Genomic DNA, 15,092 nt, shown 5'->3' with positions numbered 1-15,092 from the left:
CTTCTGTTTTCTTGTTTGTCCCATTTAACAAACTTTTGAAGAATATGTTTTTATTTTTAATTGACAATCAACAAACGTATTTTGGAAGCACCATACCAGGGATGATGGAAGATTTATGCCTGCGATGTTGCTTCTGCCTCAGTGGTGACCTGCGGCAAAGTCAGACTTAGGGAAAGAGTACAGAGAAACCAGTCCCACTTCCTTTCCTCACTAGCCTTTCTGGTCCTTGGCCCTTTTCCCTTCTACCCAATTTCTCTTCTTCCACTTGTCCCTTCCCATCTCTATCCCTGATTCCATTGCTCTTCCACAAGTTTCTGATTTTTACCTAATGTTTAAAAATTTCATCAGCCCATTTTTGATCCTGAACCAGAACAAAGACTAATCTCCTCCAAAGGGCACCATGGGACACATGAGTCACAATCATCTTCCTTCCCCACTGGGTTCAAGGGCAGACTTCTTGGAAACCAAGAGGAAATGTCAATATGGCTTGGTTGGTGTGGCATTAAAAAGTACTCATCACTACTTAGAATCAAAATACCTTCTCCAATAGGTCTCCCATGTGCTTAAATTTCTGTTAAAATTCTAGAATCTTGGAAAGCTAATAGACTCCAAAGATTTGTATGATGGATGGTTGACCTGGAATGGAGAACAGGGCCCAAGAAATTGGACCTTAGGGCATTTAGGAGTACTGGGCATGGAGCCGTCTAGGACATCTGAGTGGGTTGCCCTGGCTGGTAATGGGTGGACAGGTGGGCATGGAGGTGGAAGGGAATAGGTTCTTTAGGGAAATTGGAGGAGGCATGAAATCCAGCCTTGTGGCAAAGCCTCTTAGCCACTTCTGGGGAGAACAGCTGGTCATGATGTAGAATTGATTTGTCTACTGCATCACCACTAAAGGCAAGAGTTAGCATGTTCAAGAGGGATCCCCTGCAGGCTGACCTTCCAGGAAAGGAACACCTCCAACAAAGCTCCATGGACACTGCTTACAGCCCAGCCCCAAGTTTGTCCTGAAGACAAACAATCCTGGTCATTTATAAGGCTTGGACCTCAGACCTCTCTCCCCACTTCATGCCAGAGGAGGGTTTGTTGCTTCTCAAACTTCCACAGATATGCGGTGAATCCTCTTACCAGCTTACTGCATTATATAGCCAAAGTGACAAGGCTGGGGCTCTTCTCCCAGACAGGAGAGAACCTGGTTTGCCCTCAGCCACAACTGATGAGTGGCCAGGAGCTGTCTGGAGCCAAGGTTCTGCCACGTCATACTGCTATTTTTATCTTTGCCTCTGATCACCCTGGGGGAGATCTGATGCTTCTCTAATCATACAGTTTAAATGCTTCACAGTCCAAGGGGCAGGAGCCTTCTCCTGGAGTCTGACTCCCAAGGCTGCTGGATCTTTGTGCACACACTGCAGCCTAGAATGTGCCAATAATAACAGGGGACCCTTGCACCACTACTACTTCTCTTCTATAAATTTTCTCTAATAAACACTGCTTGGCCATTTGCCTTTATTTGCATAATAACTTCCAGATCCAACCCCAGGGCTGTAAGATAAGAAGAATGCAGAGAAGTACTTTCACCCATTAATTCATTAATCACCATTAATTAATTCAATATTATTCAGTTCTTAGCAGGTGCCACGTGCAGAGAACACAATAGCTAGTGGAGAAAGAGGTCCCTGTCCTGGAATGACTCACAGTATGGAGGGATTAGCTGGCTGAGCAGCGGAATGCCTTCCCTGTGTCAGTTTCCATTTCTGTGAAATCAGTAACAGGGAGGCCTTCAACTCATGATCACGTGTGCTGGGCAGATCCACTCCCTTGGACGGTCATTGCCAGCAGTTTTACAATCTCACACTGGCTTCCCTCCATGTCCCAGCATGTGATTCAGCTTCTTCTGCACTCTGGTCCTTGATGTGTGTCCACACAAAACAAACGTATTTTAATATCAGTCTGAGCAAGACTTGCAAAGAATGAAAACAGAAGACATTGCACAGCAAATGTAAATAACTCTGGAAAGATTTCTCTTAGTATCTGGCCTTATACAGAAACATATTGAAAAAAGAGAATTATTCACAACAACTCTGAGGTAGGCAAGTATTAATAAGCCTATATATTATTTGGCATATAATGATAGCCTAGATTTTTTAAAGAGAATGCATACTAGATTCTTATTGTTGAACTCTACTTATCCTTATCCTAGCTTCTAACAAAATCAAATGGCAGCAGAACTTGTCAAGAGAGTTAATTTTTTTAAAAAGTACATATATTTCTATCATCTACTTACTTTTTTTTTTTTTTGACAGGCAGAGTGGACAGTGAGAGAGAGACAGAGAGGAAGGTCTTCCTTTTGCCGTTGGTTCACCCTCCAATGGCCGCCGCGGTAGCGCGCTGCGGCCGGCGCACCGCGCTGTTCCGATGGCAGGAGCCAGGTGCTTATCCTGGTCTCCCATAGGGTGCAGAGCCCAAGGACTTGGGCCATCCTCCACTGCACTCCCTGGCCACAGCAGAGAGCTGGCCTGGAAGAGGGGCAACCAGGACAGGATCGGTGCCCCGACCGGGACTAGAACCCGGTGTGCCGGCGCTGCAAGGCGGAGGATTAGCCTGTTGAGCCACGGCGCCGGCCTCTATCATCTACTTACTAAGGAATTTACCAATTTATCTTTTCTCTCCTCATCTACCTGTAGTTGTCAAAGTAACAAACTGTTGGCAGTGAGACACAAAGCTTAGCTATTTGCTTGGTCTGAGTTCTGACTGGGTACAGAAATGGATAGTCCAGCATTTGTGAAAGGATCTTTTAGGATTAAATGTATTTTATATGTGTATAATTTGTATGAGGTGTTTCCTTCAAAAAACTCAAGTTGCTACAAGTTACTCTTTAAGGAAAAATCCTCAGAGGTTTTATGTAAACAGAAACCATAGCTGCCTGAATTTTAATTTATATTTTGTCTTACCTGATTCATGGAACATATGTAACAATCAGATCAGAGAAACAGAGTACTGGAGTGCCATGATACCTTGTTAACAGAGAGGTTGGCTCACTTCTAGCTACCATTGCCCTTAAACATCTGGAAAAGTCTGCCACCATGCCTTGGGAGCCAGACATTAACACTGGCACTTACAGGGATTACTTGAAGTCCTCTTATTAATAAGTCACCCAACACATAGTTCATGAGGGCTCAGAATGCTTTAAGCACTGCTAGACTCTAGTGGTAGTGACAACTTTAAGAGTCATAAGCTGTGAATCATGGTTTCCCAAGTACCAAACACTGCGCTGGTTGCTTTATGTAAATGACCTCATTTAATATAATCTCAACGACCCTGGGAGGCAAGTACCTCTATTCTGAGTATATTCATATGGCAAAGAAATGAGAGTCAAAGAGGTTATGTCACATACCCCAAGTCATCACAAAGCTAGAAGGCAGCATGGTAGGATCTGAATCTGCCAAGCTATCTCCAGGGGCCTCCTGCCTCTCCAGGACTCCTCAGGATTAAAGCTATTGGAAGAATCCATGGCATCTATGCCTCAAGGATTCAGTTTCGCATATGGCTTGTTCATTCCCATTAGTACAAATACTGTTGGGAAGGCAGACAAGGCTTCTCACTACTTCCCCAAGCCCTGCCCACAACAGAATGCTCAGACCAGGAGGAGTCATGGGAAGCATGTCCAGTGATCTCTTCTCCTCTCCACTGCCTTCTAGATCCTCTTGGTATCCCCATCACGTGGCCCGGGATTTCTCAGTGAGACCCTCCACATCAACAGGTCCATTTTTTATATGGTCTAATTTCATTTTATTCTACCTCATGTGATTTAAATTTTAGAAATATTATTTATTTTCAGAGCAGTTTTAGGTTTATGGAAAAATTGAGAAGAAAGCCCAGAATGTTCCTATATATCTCCCCTACTCCCGCACATGCACAGCTGTTCCCATTACCAAGATCTTGCACCAGAGTGTTACTCTTGTTACAGATGATGAACCAGCATGGACACATCATTATAACCCAAGGTCCATGGTTTCTATTAGGGTTCATTCTCAACACTGTATATGCTATGGACTTACACAAATGGATAGAGACATATACCCACCACCACAGGATCATACACAGTAGCTTCACTGCCCTAAGGATCCTTGTGCTCTACCTGTTCATCCCTCCCAGCCCCTAGTTCCTGGCAACCACTGATCTTTTTACTGTCTCCATATATTTATCTTTCCTGGGTGTCATGTATTTGGATTCATATAGTATGTAGCCTTAGAGCCTTTACGATATAATATGCATTTAAGTTTCCTCCATAATTTTTTTCATGGCTTGATGGCTCATTTCCTTTCACCATTGAATAATATTCTGTTGTCTGGATGTACTAGACATTATTTATGGACACGGTCTTCCTAAAGCTGCATTGTAGACTTGCCAAACTTCTCCCCTGACTTCAGAAAGGATGAATATGAGCTCTGCTAGGTAGTAACCAGGTAGTTTATGGAACCAATAGTGGAAGATATTCATGACTGACAATGTTATCATGGGGTTATTCCTACAGAAGAAAACATTTGTCTTTTAAAAAAAATTCGATTTTTAAATGTTTTGTTCATTTTAATTTTATTTGAAAGGGAAGGAGAGGGGAGAGAGAATCCTCCTCCAATGGCTAGTTTCTGCCTGTCCCCTTCCCTACCACTCCACATGCCCACAACAGTCAAGACTGGGACATAAATCAACCTGCATTTCCTATGTGGTTGGCAGGGACCCAAGTGCATGAGTTGCTTCCGAGGGTGTGCATTAGTAGAAAGTTGGATTTGACAGCAGAGCCAAGACTCAAATCCAGACACTCTGATATGGGAAGCTGGCACTCCAGTATCTTAACCACTGAGCCAAATACCCACTCCTGATTATTTTAATGAATATATCATTATACATAATTTCATAAAATTCATACCATGTATCATACTATAAGAAATTACATACACAGAACATTTTAGCACTCAGCTTGAACTGTTAAGAAGCATTTATAAATGGACAAAGTTCTGTTACAAATAATCTACCTTAAGGTCATAATTGTATTTTAATAAAATTCTTTTTGTGGTGGAAAGACTAGGCATGTGAGGATTACTCACAGGACCTTTGAGAGAAGGAGTCTCTTGATGCCCCCAGATCACACCATGTAGACCCTGTATCCTTACAGACGAGGGTAAGGTACAATTCCATCAGCATCTGCTTAGTATCACAGTTTTGGCCCATTAGCATCTTCACAGTCTTCACATGTGGATTTTCACGAATGGAAACCACAGGAAGAGGCCCTGGCTTATTCCCAGCAATACAGAATGAATGCAAGTCACAAGCCCGTCTTGATGAACTAGAAAGATTCTAATTCAAATATGCCTGTTTTGTTGAAATCACATAATACTTGAGAAGTATCAATTTCAAATAGAGCTTGAGGGGCCAGTGGTTTGGCACAGTAGGTTAATCCTCTGCCTAGGGTGCCAGCATCCATATGGGCAGCAGTTCTAGTTCCGGCTGCTCCTCTTTTGATCCAGCTCTCTGCTATGGCCTAGGAAAGCAGTGGAAGATGGCCAAGCACCTGGGCCCCTGCACCTGCCTGGAAGACCCGGAAGAAGCTCTTGGCTTCTGGCTTCGGATTGGCACAACTCTGGCTGTTGCAGCCATTTGGGGAGTGAAGCAGCAGATGGAAGACCTTTATCTCTATCCCTCCCTCTCACTCTGTAGCTCTCTCTCTCTCTCTCTCTCTCTCTCTTTTTTTTAAAGATTTTTATTTATTTATTTGAAAGTCAGAGTTACACAGAGAGAGGAGAGGCAGAGAGAGAGAGAGGTCTTCCATCCGATGGTTCACTCCCCAATTGGCTGCAACGGCCGGAGCTGCGCTGATCCAAAGCCAGGAGCTTCTTTCGGGTCTCCCATGCAGGTGCGGTGGCCCAAGGACTTAGGCCATCTTCTACTGCTTTCCCAGGCCACAGCAGAGAGCTGGATTGGAAGTGGAGCAGCCGGGACTTGAATCACCATCCATACGGGATGCTGGCACGTCAGGCCAGGGCGTTAACCTGCTGCACCACAGCGCCAGCCCCAGCAACTCTACCTCTCAAATAAATAAATACAATCTTTAAGTAGAGCTTGATTTGCTTGGCATTATCTTGATTAGAATTTACCAGAGGGTATTTTTTTGCTTCACCTGAGTAATGATGGTCTTTAGGGACCTGAGTCACTGAAATATACCCATATGACTTCTGAGTCATTACTTTTAACCAGTGATGCCAATACAATACTTAGTATATTTTATAATGAGTTGACAATCAACAGTGAATGTATGATAAAATAGTTATTCTTCATGGATGTGGTAAAAAGTTATTCTTCATGGATGCATTTAATTTTGTTGGAGTATAATTACATAAATATTCTTTATCACTTAAAAATGTAAATCAGTGTTCTTTCACTGAAGCCTTCCAATGCCTTCCTATTCTTCTTTGAATGATAGCCAAACTGCATTCCATGGCTTAGAGATCCTTGTCTGTTCTGGTCCTGCCTGTCCTTTGTTCCATTCTACCTGCTTACTGAGCACCAGCCTCCCTGACCTTCTCTCTTTCTTTGAAGTCACTTGTAATTTGGTTTTACAGGGCCTTTGGGCATGCTGTTCTTCATGCTCAAATGGTCTTTGTCCAGGACTGCACATGAAAGGCCGTCATAACGGTCTCAGCTGAATTCCATCCCCTCAGAGAAGACTTCCCTGACTACTCTGGCCAGGGCAGTGCCCATATCCAGTGATTCTCTATTACACTGCTTCACTCATTTCATTTCTCAGAATATCAGGAACAGATATTATCTTGCTTACTTAATTTACTCATTTTCTGTCTTCCCTGCTATATCTGTAAACTCTGAAACAAGAAACTTGGCCTCTCTTATTCACTGTGCCATTTCTTCAGTGATTGGCATATAGTAAGTACTCAACAAAAATGTGGACCATGAACGACTGAATAAATAACAATCACAAATGGCGATCATTGCTTCTTGAGTACAATTTGGTGTCCTGTGAGTATATGTGTGTGCACCTGCGAGGGAAGTACCTCTTTTCTGCTTTCTTTTTAGTTGCCGCCTCTGCTACAAATTCATTGGTTAACCTTATTTCTGAATTCTCCAGGGCATGCCACAATATTTGGCGCACAGCACTTGGTGAATACATATAGATGAGTGGATGGATAAGTTTCTAAGCAAAACTGATGTTAAAAAGCAGTCTACGCCATTTTGGCTTTGATGGGGTATGTAGGACATACTACTCCCATATATGACACGTTGTCATACTGAAACTGAAACAGAAACTGAAGGAAGTTGAAGAAACCTCAGAAGCAGGAAGATCACTCCCTGACTTCCTCTTGCCTTCCCCTTGCAGGCCATAAAGGATTCTCTGGCCTATCTTTCCTGAGAGTGGGTTAGAAGACCCTCATTCCAGTGGTGTCCTGCCATGTATCACTCCCTCCCATCTGTTGCCATTAGGTCACACCATTTTGGTCACTCTTTTGTATTACTGTCCATAAAAATACGATTTTCCTTGAGTCTTTATTTCTGAAGGATCCCAAGTCTTATATTATTTTCATTAAATAAATTTGCATGCTTTTCATTTATTAATCTGTCTTGTTGTATGGGTCTCAGTCAGGATAATAATATGATCTTTTCCCTGGCATATAACATAGCATAATGCAACAGCATGAACCTTGGTCCCTGGTGACATTGCACAGCCTGCCTCTGTCCTCACCTGGTCTTCAGTGTCTCCACTCACTTGTTCTCCTTCTCTGAGGAGTTCATAAAGAGACATTAGGCTGCTAAGGAGGCAGACAGCAGAATGTCTGCCCTTGTTAACAATCAAAACCCTTGTGTACCCAGTTTCCTTGGTCAAATGATGGCAGTCTGTGTCAGAGATTAGCCCTATAGTTCTAGTGTTCTGGAAAATACTGGGAAAACAGGATAATGACTGATGTCTATTGAATTCCCACCATTAGCAGGTGGTATGATGTATGAAAGGTACTAGACATATGTAATGTGCTTCAATTGTGATAATATTCCAGGGAAGAGTTCTCACATTTTTTAAAACAGATGAGGGGCTGAAGACTCAGGTTAGTGCGTTACTTGCATGCTTTTACAAAGAGATGGGGTTTCAACTTCTTTCTGACTCCAAATTCTGTGCTCTTTATTCTATAGGTACCAGTAAAGCAACCAAATAACAAATAACAACAAAATATTTTCCTAGATGATTCATTTGAATTAACCAAACCCTCTTCTGAAATGCAAGCACTCTCTAATTGATGCATCCTACTGAATCATCCAGACACATACATTAATGTCTTTGATAAGATTAATTCCTAGTTATTTTCCAATGAAGAAATGAAGAATGCTCCCAGTGATGAGGCACAAATTAGAATAAAGGCTGGGAAGATGGAGAGGTTCTGAGTGTTGCCCCTCAAAGAGGAAGACTTCGGGTAGAGCAAGAGACTGAACCTAGCTGGCTCTATACTAACACTTTGTGTCAGGTACTTAGAAGGTCAGTGGCTGGGAATATTGACTGGTATGATGATAAGTGTGAAACAGCACAACAGGGCAGTTATGTGTTTGGGATCTAAACCAAACCCTTACGTCTATTTGTTTATTTTATAATTTTTATTTATTTGAGAAGGAAGGGGAGGGGAGGGGAGAAAAGAGTGAGAGAGGGACGGAAGGAGAGTGCACAGGCACTTCCATTTGCTGGTTCACTTCCCAAATGCCTGCAATGACTGGGGCTGGGCCAGACCAAAGCCTGGAATGCAATCTATGGCTCCCAAGTGGGTGGTAGGAACCCAGTTACTTGAGCTATGACCTGCCATTTTCCAGCATCTGCATTAGTGGGAAGTTAGAGCCAGGAGTCAGAGCTGGAAGTTGAACCCAGGTACTTGGATGTGGATGTAAATGTCTGAACTATTGGGCTAAATGCCCACTCTGGCTCTCAGCATTTAAAGTGCTGCCTCTGCCCATCATGATCTGTGTGATCTTGGGCAAGTTACTTACTTCTCTGTGCCTTACACTCTTCACTTATAAAGTGGCAATAGCTAGTAATACATATTGCACTTGGGAAGTGTGAAGAGTAAATGTGATTTTTCCATATGCAGTACTCTGAACAGTGCCTGGTAGCTAGTGATTCATAAATGTTAGCCCTCAGAGCACTATTGCTCATATCACCTGAAGCTCTAGTTCAGGCATCAGCAGATTGCCAGCTGTGAGTTTCACGTGCTCATTCTAGTATCTGTAGGATCAGAACACATGGTTTAATGCTTGATTATGGGAATAATTTGTGCAAAACAACAAAGGAATATCTTTAGGCACTTCTTAGCTTTCAAGAATTGGGTTTAGGGGACTCCCATAGGATGAGAAACTCCTATAGGATGTTTTTGGAGAAAAGGAATGTTTATTTTGCCCTTATAGCTACTGTTAATATACATTGATGTCACTAATTATGGTTCTATTTTGAATTTGGAGTGGAATTATCTCCCAATCAAATTTAGTTAGGTACAGATGAGTTTCCATTGTATTTTACAATTTATGACAATATCTTTATATCATAATCAAAAGGAGAATGGGATAACATCCTTCTCCAGGTCTAGGAATTAGAAATCATTCTTCCAATATTGGTTTCTCATGATAACTCATTCTGACAAATGATTCATCATTATCATCTGTATTATTTTTACTTCTCATTGCTTAATTGTGGAGCACCTGCTTTGTTTTTTTATAATATCGTAGCCTCCATATTGTGCCTGTACATTGTGCAGAGATTCAGTGGAGTATTCGTTATATGTTGATCTGCATTTTTGATAATTGACTGAAACAGTGATGATGGGGCTGCAATAAATTTGGGTTTGAGCAAGAGAGTCATCCTAATAAAAGGTGACTTTCTGAAATAAATGCTCCAAATCCTCTCCAGGACTGTGCTAGGTCATAACAGGCAATTGGCCATATCTGAGATTTATTCTTCCCACCCCCACACATGTTGTGTCCACCAGCTGTTACTAAGAGCATTAACAAAATGTTGTCATATTAGGGTTACTGCTGTTCCTGAAGAAAAGATAAATGCATGTTTTTAAAAATGCGAACATATGAAGCTTTAAAAAATATTGTTGTAGAGTTCTCCTGGCTACATTTCCTTAGCTCTGTTCCAAGCTTTGGACTGGAGAAACATAAAAATGTTTCTATGCCAATGTTAAATATTAAATGAAAACCTTGTGTCTGGGGAACTCTAGGACTAATAAATGGTGGTAAAACAGGTAAGATCCCAAATTATCAGAGGAAGAAATCTCTAAAGGGAGTGGAGTTGCATTGTAAACAGTTACTTTCTAGGCTCTGGGGTAAAACCCACAGAGAAAAGATGGACCACGGCATATTTCAGGCATGGCTGAGGCATCATGTCATTGAAGGTATTACGATACATTTTCTTGTTGAGGTAGAACCAAAAACATATTTGAAGAAGCCAAGAGGAGTTAATGCCTCACACAAATGTGTGATTCCACACTGTATGTGAGTTCCCCTCCCTTTTAACTCTCAGTAGCACTGGCTTCTGAAAACCAAGTCCCATTATGATGATGAATACTAAGACCAGTGCATTTTTCCTTGAGGTTTAATAGATTTTTTTTTTCTCAAGGAAAGCACTGAGAGAAACAAAGTATTATTAAACAATTATACAATTAACCCAGAATATAAAAGTTTAGTTTTCTCAGCTAATTGTCATGATAATTTGCTTCTCAGCCATCAATGCATGGCTTCGATAAACTGAGTTTCAGCTTTTCCTTCCCAAGTGTGCTGAAGTGTCTGAGAACCATGTGCAGAAATTTGACAAGTCAAAATTGAAGAAAACTAATATTTAAAAACAATACTCTTCCCTCAAAGGAAACTATCCAGCAGGAGGAAGAAAGTGTTCAAACATCATAAAATGGGGATCTCCTCTCAAGAGCAAATGTCGACATTGCCAGAGTCTTGGTTTTAGGGCTGTTTTTTTGTTAACCTATGTGTTTGTAGAGAATGTAGGCACCTTACGTATTCTTCCTGGCTAACAAGTCAGAGGTAGTCAGTGTCCTCTGAAGTTCATTTTTGCACTTCCTGATGATGCGTAAATTCCAGATGGCACAAGCTGTTAAAAATATACCTCTGTATGGGTAGTCTTTTCACCCTTTATAAGATAAGCCAATTTTAACCTTCTACAATGTATGCCTCAGATGCTTCATAAGCTTCAGGAAGTTGCATGCATTTGCAGCTTCTCACAGCTTATTTTCATTTCCAATATAGCAATAAAATAGTGAATAGTATCAAAAAAAAAAAAAAAAGAGAACAGAGTTTAGAACACTTCTGAAATAAAAATGTAATTTTAATGTTTCTGAGTAGGTACCAGAAGAGAAATGTGTTGTGTTGGAGAAGAGAATGGTATTAAAATATCTAATAGAAATAAAATGAAATGCTAATAAATTTGGAAAGCACTGTGTCAGACCAATGAGACTATATGGGAAAATATACAATAGAAATAGATAACTGTGAACTATTGACAACTTTAGGCTAGAGGCCAAGAACCTAGATAGGACTAAACAGAATTTCCAGCTGAGCAGTACTCTGGTTACCTTGCCTATGATTACCTTTGTCTTATGCTTCTGGTAATGAATAATACCACAAGTTGGTTTGTAAAATCAGCAGCAATGGATACAGTACAGTAAGTGCTCTACACTTCTTGAAGAATGGCCTGGGAAGGAATTTAAAGGGCTCATAGAGCAAAGGTTAGGATCCTTATGGAAGGAATTTGGGTCCCCAAAAGATTTAAATTTGTTTATGTTTTTTTTTTTTTTTTTTTGACAGGCAGAGTGGATAGTGAGAGAGAGACAGAGAGAAAGGTCTTCGTTTTTGCTGTTGGTTCACCCTCCAATGGCCGCTGCGGCCAGCGCATCTCGCTGATCCGAAACCAGGAGCCAGGTGCTTCTCGTGGTCTCCCATGCGGGCGCAGGGCCCAAGGACTTGGGCCATCCACCACTGCCTTCCCGGGCCATAGTAGAGAGCTGGCCTGGAAGAGGGGCAACCGGGATAGAATCCGGTGCCCTGACCGGGACTAGAACCCGGTGTGCCGGCGCCGCAAGGCAGAGGATTAGCCTGTTGAGCCACGGAGCCGGCCTGTTTATGTTCTTGACACCCTTTGCATTCTGCAGTCCTGCTGTGATTCCCTCTGGCTTTATTGTGAAGAGTGGAGAGAAAAAATACCTACTGTGGCCGGCGCCATGGCCCACTTGGCTAATCCTTCACCTGTGGCACCACCCTGGGTTCTAGTCCCAGTTGGGGCGTTGGATTCTGTCCTGATTGCTCCTCTTCCAGTTCAGCTCTCTGCTGTGGCCTGGGAAGGCAGTGGAGGATGGCCCAAGTGCTTGGGTCCTGCACCCGCATGGGAGACCAGGAGGAAGCACCTGGCTCCTGGCTTCAGGTTAGTGCAGCGCGCAGGCCATAGTGGCCATTTGAGGAGGGTGAACCAACAGAAGGAAGACCTCTCTCTCTCTCTCTCTCTCTCACTGTCTAACTCTGCCTGTCAAAAATAAAAATACCTGCTATGTCTTCTAACTGAATTACCTGTTCTACTAGATACCCTTTGCAGAGGGAATGGGATATTGCTTGAAATTCTGGAGTTTGTTCTCTTGGTGTTGGTTGGTGTGAGGGCCAGCAATTTTAAGACTGCAGCTAAGATTGATCAGTCTGTTCTCTGTTATTATCAGAAGGCTGAAGCTCTCAGGGAGAGAAGAGGAAGGTGAGTCAGTTGATACTGTGAGGGCCAAGGCTGTGTGTCTGTGGCCACATTTCATGATGGAGTGTTACACTGCCTGCAGTTGGTGTCTAATACAGTGTGTGTTAGATTGTTATCCCTGATTCTGTCCTGTTACCTTTTTTTCTCTTCACATAAAGAAAAAATACAATTAAGTTCATTATTAATTCCGTAAGAAATGCAACTTTTTGTGAGTGTTGATAGATACCATATTTGCATTTGATTTATGAGATGATTTGGCATGACAGCTAGTATTCCCAGGGGACTTACTGGTTGCCAGATGCTGTGTAAAGCACTTCATATTGATTATTTCACTCTTTATTGAGTGACTAATTTAATTCTCAGAAAAAGCCACTGAGATGGGAGCAATTATCATAATATTTGTGCTGATCTGTAAGGAAACTGAGGCACTGAGAGTTTAAACAACACGCTGGAATTTCCACCAACCAGGAAGTAAAAGGATCAAAATTTGAACACTTGAGAGTCTGACTCCAGTTTCTAGGCACTTAACTACTACAATGTATCACCTGTTTGAATGGCATTAATTTATGAGGGTACTTGAAAATGTTTATGGAAAATGGAATTGAAAGAAGTTCATTTTGTTGTAATATTTTTTGAAAGCCATGCATAAGGGTCTTCAAAGAGTTCACAGAGGGGCTAACATTGTGGCACAGTGGGTTAAGCTTCTGCCTGCAATGCTGGTATCCCATATGAGTGTCAGTTTGAGACTCAGCTGCTTTACTTTCAATCCAGCTCCCTATGGATGCACCTACGAAAGCAACGGAAAATGGCCCAAGTGCTTGGACCCCTGCCACCCATGTGGGTGATGTGGATGGAGTTCCTGGCTACTGGTTTCAGTGTGGCCCAGTCCTGGCTCTTGGTGGCATTTGGGGAGTGAACCAGCAAATGGAAGATCTCTTTCCTTCTGTCTCTTCCCCCCACCCCAGTACCTCTGTCTTTCAAATAAATAAATAAATCTTTAAGAAGAAGGTCACAGAAAATGTGTATCATTAAAACAACTATACATAGATTTCAAAATCTTTTTTGCACTAAAATAAATTTCTTTTATTTCCATTTCTACTAACTTTTGAAGTACCTTTGTGTATATACTTGTCCCATTCATGCCCACTTAAGTGAATTTTGAATTTTTATATAAGTGTTATTCCATTTATAGTCATTGGGCTGCCAGATTAAAACTCTGTTATTGAGGGGCTGTCACTGTGGCAAAGTGGGTAAAGCTGCTGCCTGCAATGCTGGCATCCCATATGGCTGCTCCATTTCCAATCCATCTCTCTGCTATGGCCTGGGAAAGCAGTAGATGATGGGCCAAGTACCTGGGCCCCTGCACCTGAATGGGAGACCTAGAAGAATTTCCTGGCTCCTGGCTTTGGGTGGGTGCAGCTCCGGCCTTTGCGGCCATTTTGGGAGTTAGCCAGCAGATGGAAGACCTCTCTCTGCCTCTGCCTCTCTGTGACTCTGCCTTTCAAGTAAATAAATGTCTTTTTTTAAATTAAAAAAAAAAAACCTCAGCTATTGAAAAACACAGCAGAACTTAAATTATTTAAAAATATATGAATTACTCTTGTTTGCAAAACACTCTACTAAGAATTCACAATGAAAGATAAGAAAAAAATTCCCAAGGTTTCGTGAACCTTAAAAAGACAAGGGAATTAGAAAGCTCTCATGCACAAAGCTACTCTCAAAGTCCAGTTAGGCACTGAAAGAATTTTGGGCTTCTATGGTGTCCTTGGTGTCTGATAGGGAGTGACCAGTGGACTTGAAAAGGAAGAAGCTGTTCATGTCCCAAAGAAAGAGGAAGATTCTAGGCTGGTCATGGAGACAGCTCTTCTAGGTCAAACCTCCAGCAACTGGAACTGAATGCAAAGTTTCTTGGGAAAGCAGGGAAGAATGGAGGGTGACCAACCAGTTAACTGGCTAGTCTTGGGGTGGTAGAGCACCTCAACAAGCAGGAAAACATGCTGCTAGGTGCACAGACCCTAGAACCACACTGCCTGGGTTCAAATCCCAGCTCTGAATCTCAGTACCTAGTATGATTTTAGGCAAGAGTTTTGATTCTCCCAAAATCTTTTTCTGCCTTGCATTCTTTTCCTATAAAATTAGAATAATAAGAATACCTACCTCATAGGACTTTTGGGCAGATTAAATAAGTAATAAGCAAGTGTTTGCCAAAACGATATTTGGCATAGACTCAGCACAATGTCCGCATTAGTTGTTCGAACTATTGTTATCATTATTGATAGAGTTAGGAGTGGATCCAGGATCTTAG

At 42.0% G+C, this 15,092-nt stretch overlaps 1 protein-coding gene across 6 annotated transcripts in view; it reads right to left on the bottom strand.

Annotated features, from left to right (window-relative positions):
* COL8A1 (collagen type VIII alpha 1 chain) overlaps positions 1-15,092 on the bottom strand; it is a 603,924-nt gene that overhangs the window by 468,576 nt on the left and 120,256 nt on the right. The gene's annotated exons all lie outside the window — the stretch shown is intronic.

Source organism: Lepus europaeus, chromosome 2 (genome assembly GCF_033115175.1).
Source record: "Lepus europaeus isolate LE1 chromosome 2, mLepTim1.pri, whole genome shotgun sequence".
Taxonomy (NCBI): domain Eukaryota; kingdom Metazoa; phylum Chordata; class Mammalia; order Lagomorpha; family Leporidae; genus Lepus; species Lepus europaeus.
Note: the sequence above shows the minus strand (reverse complement) of the source record. Positions and strands in the feature narration are given on the sequence as shown.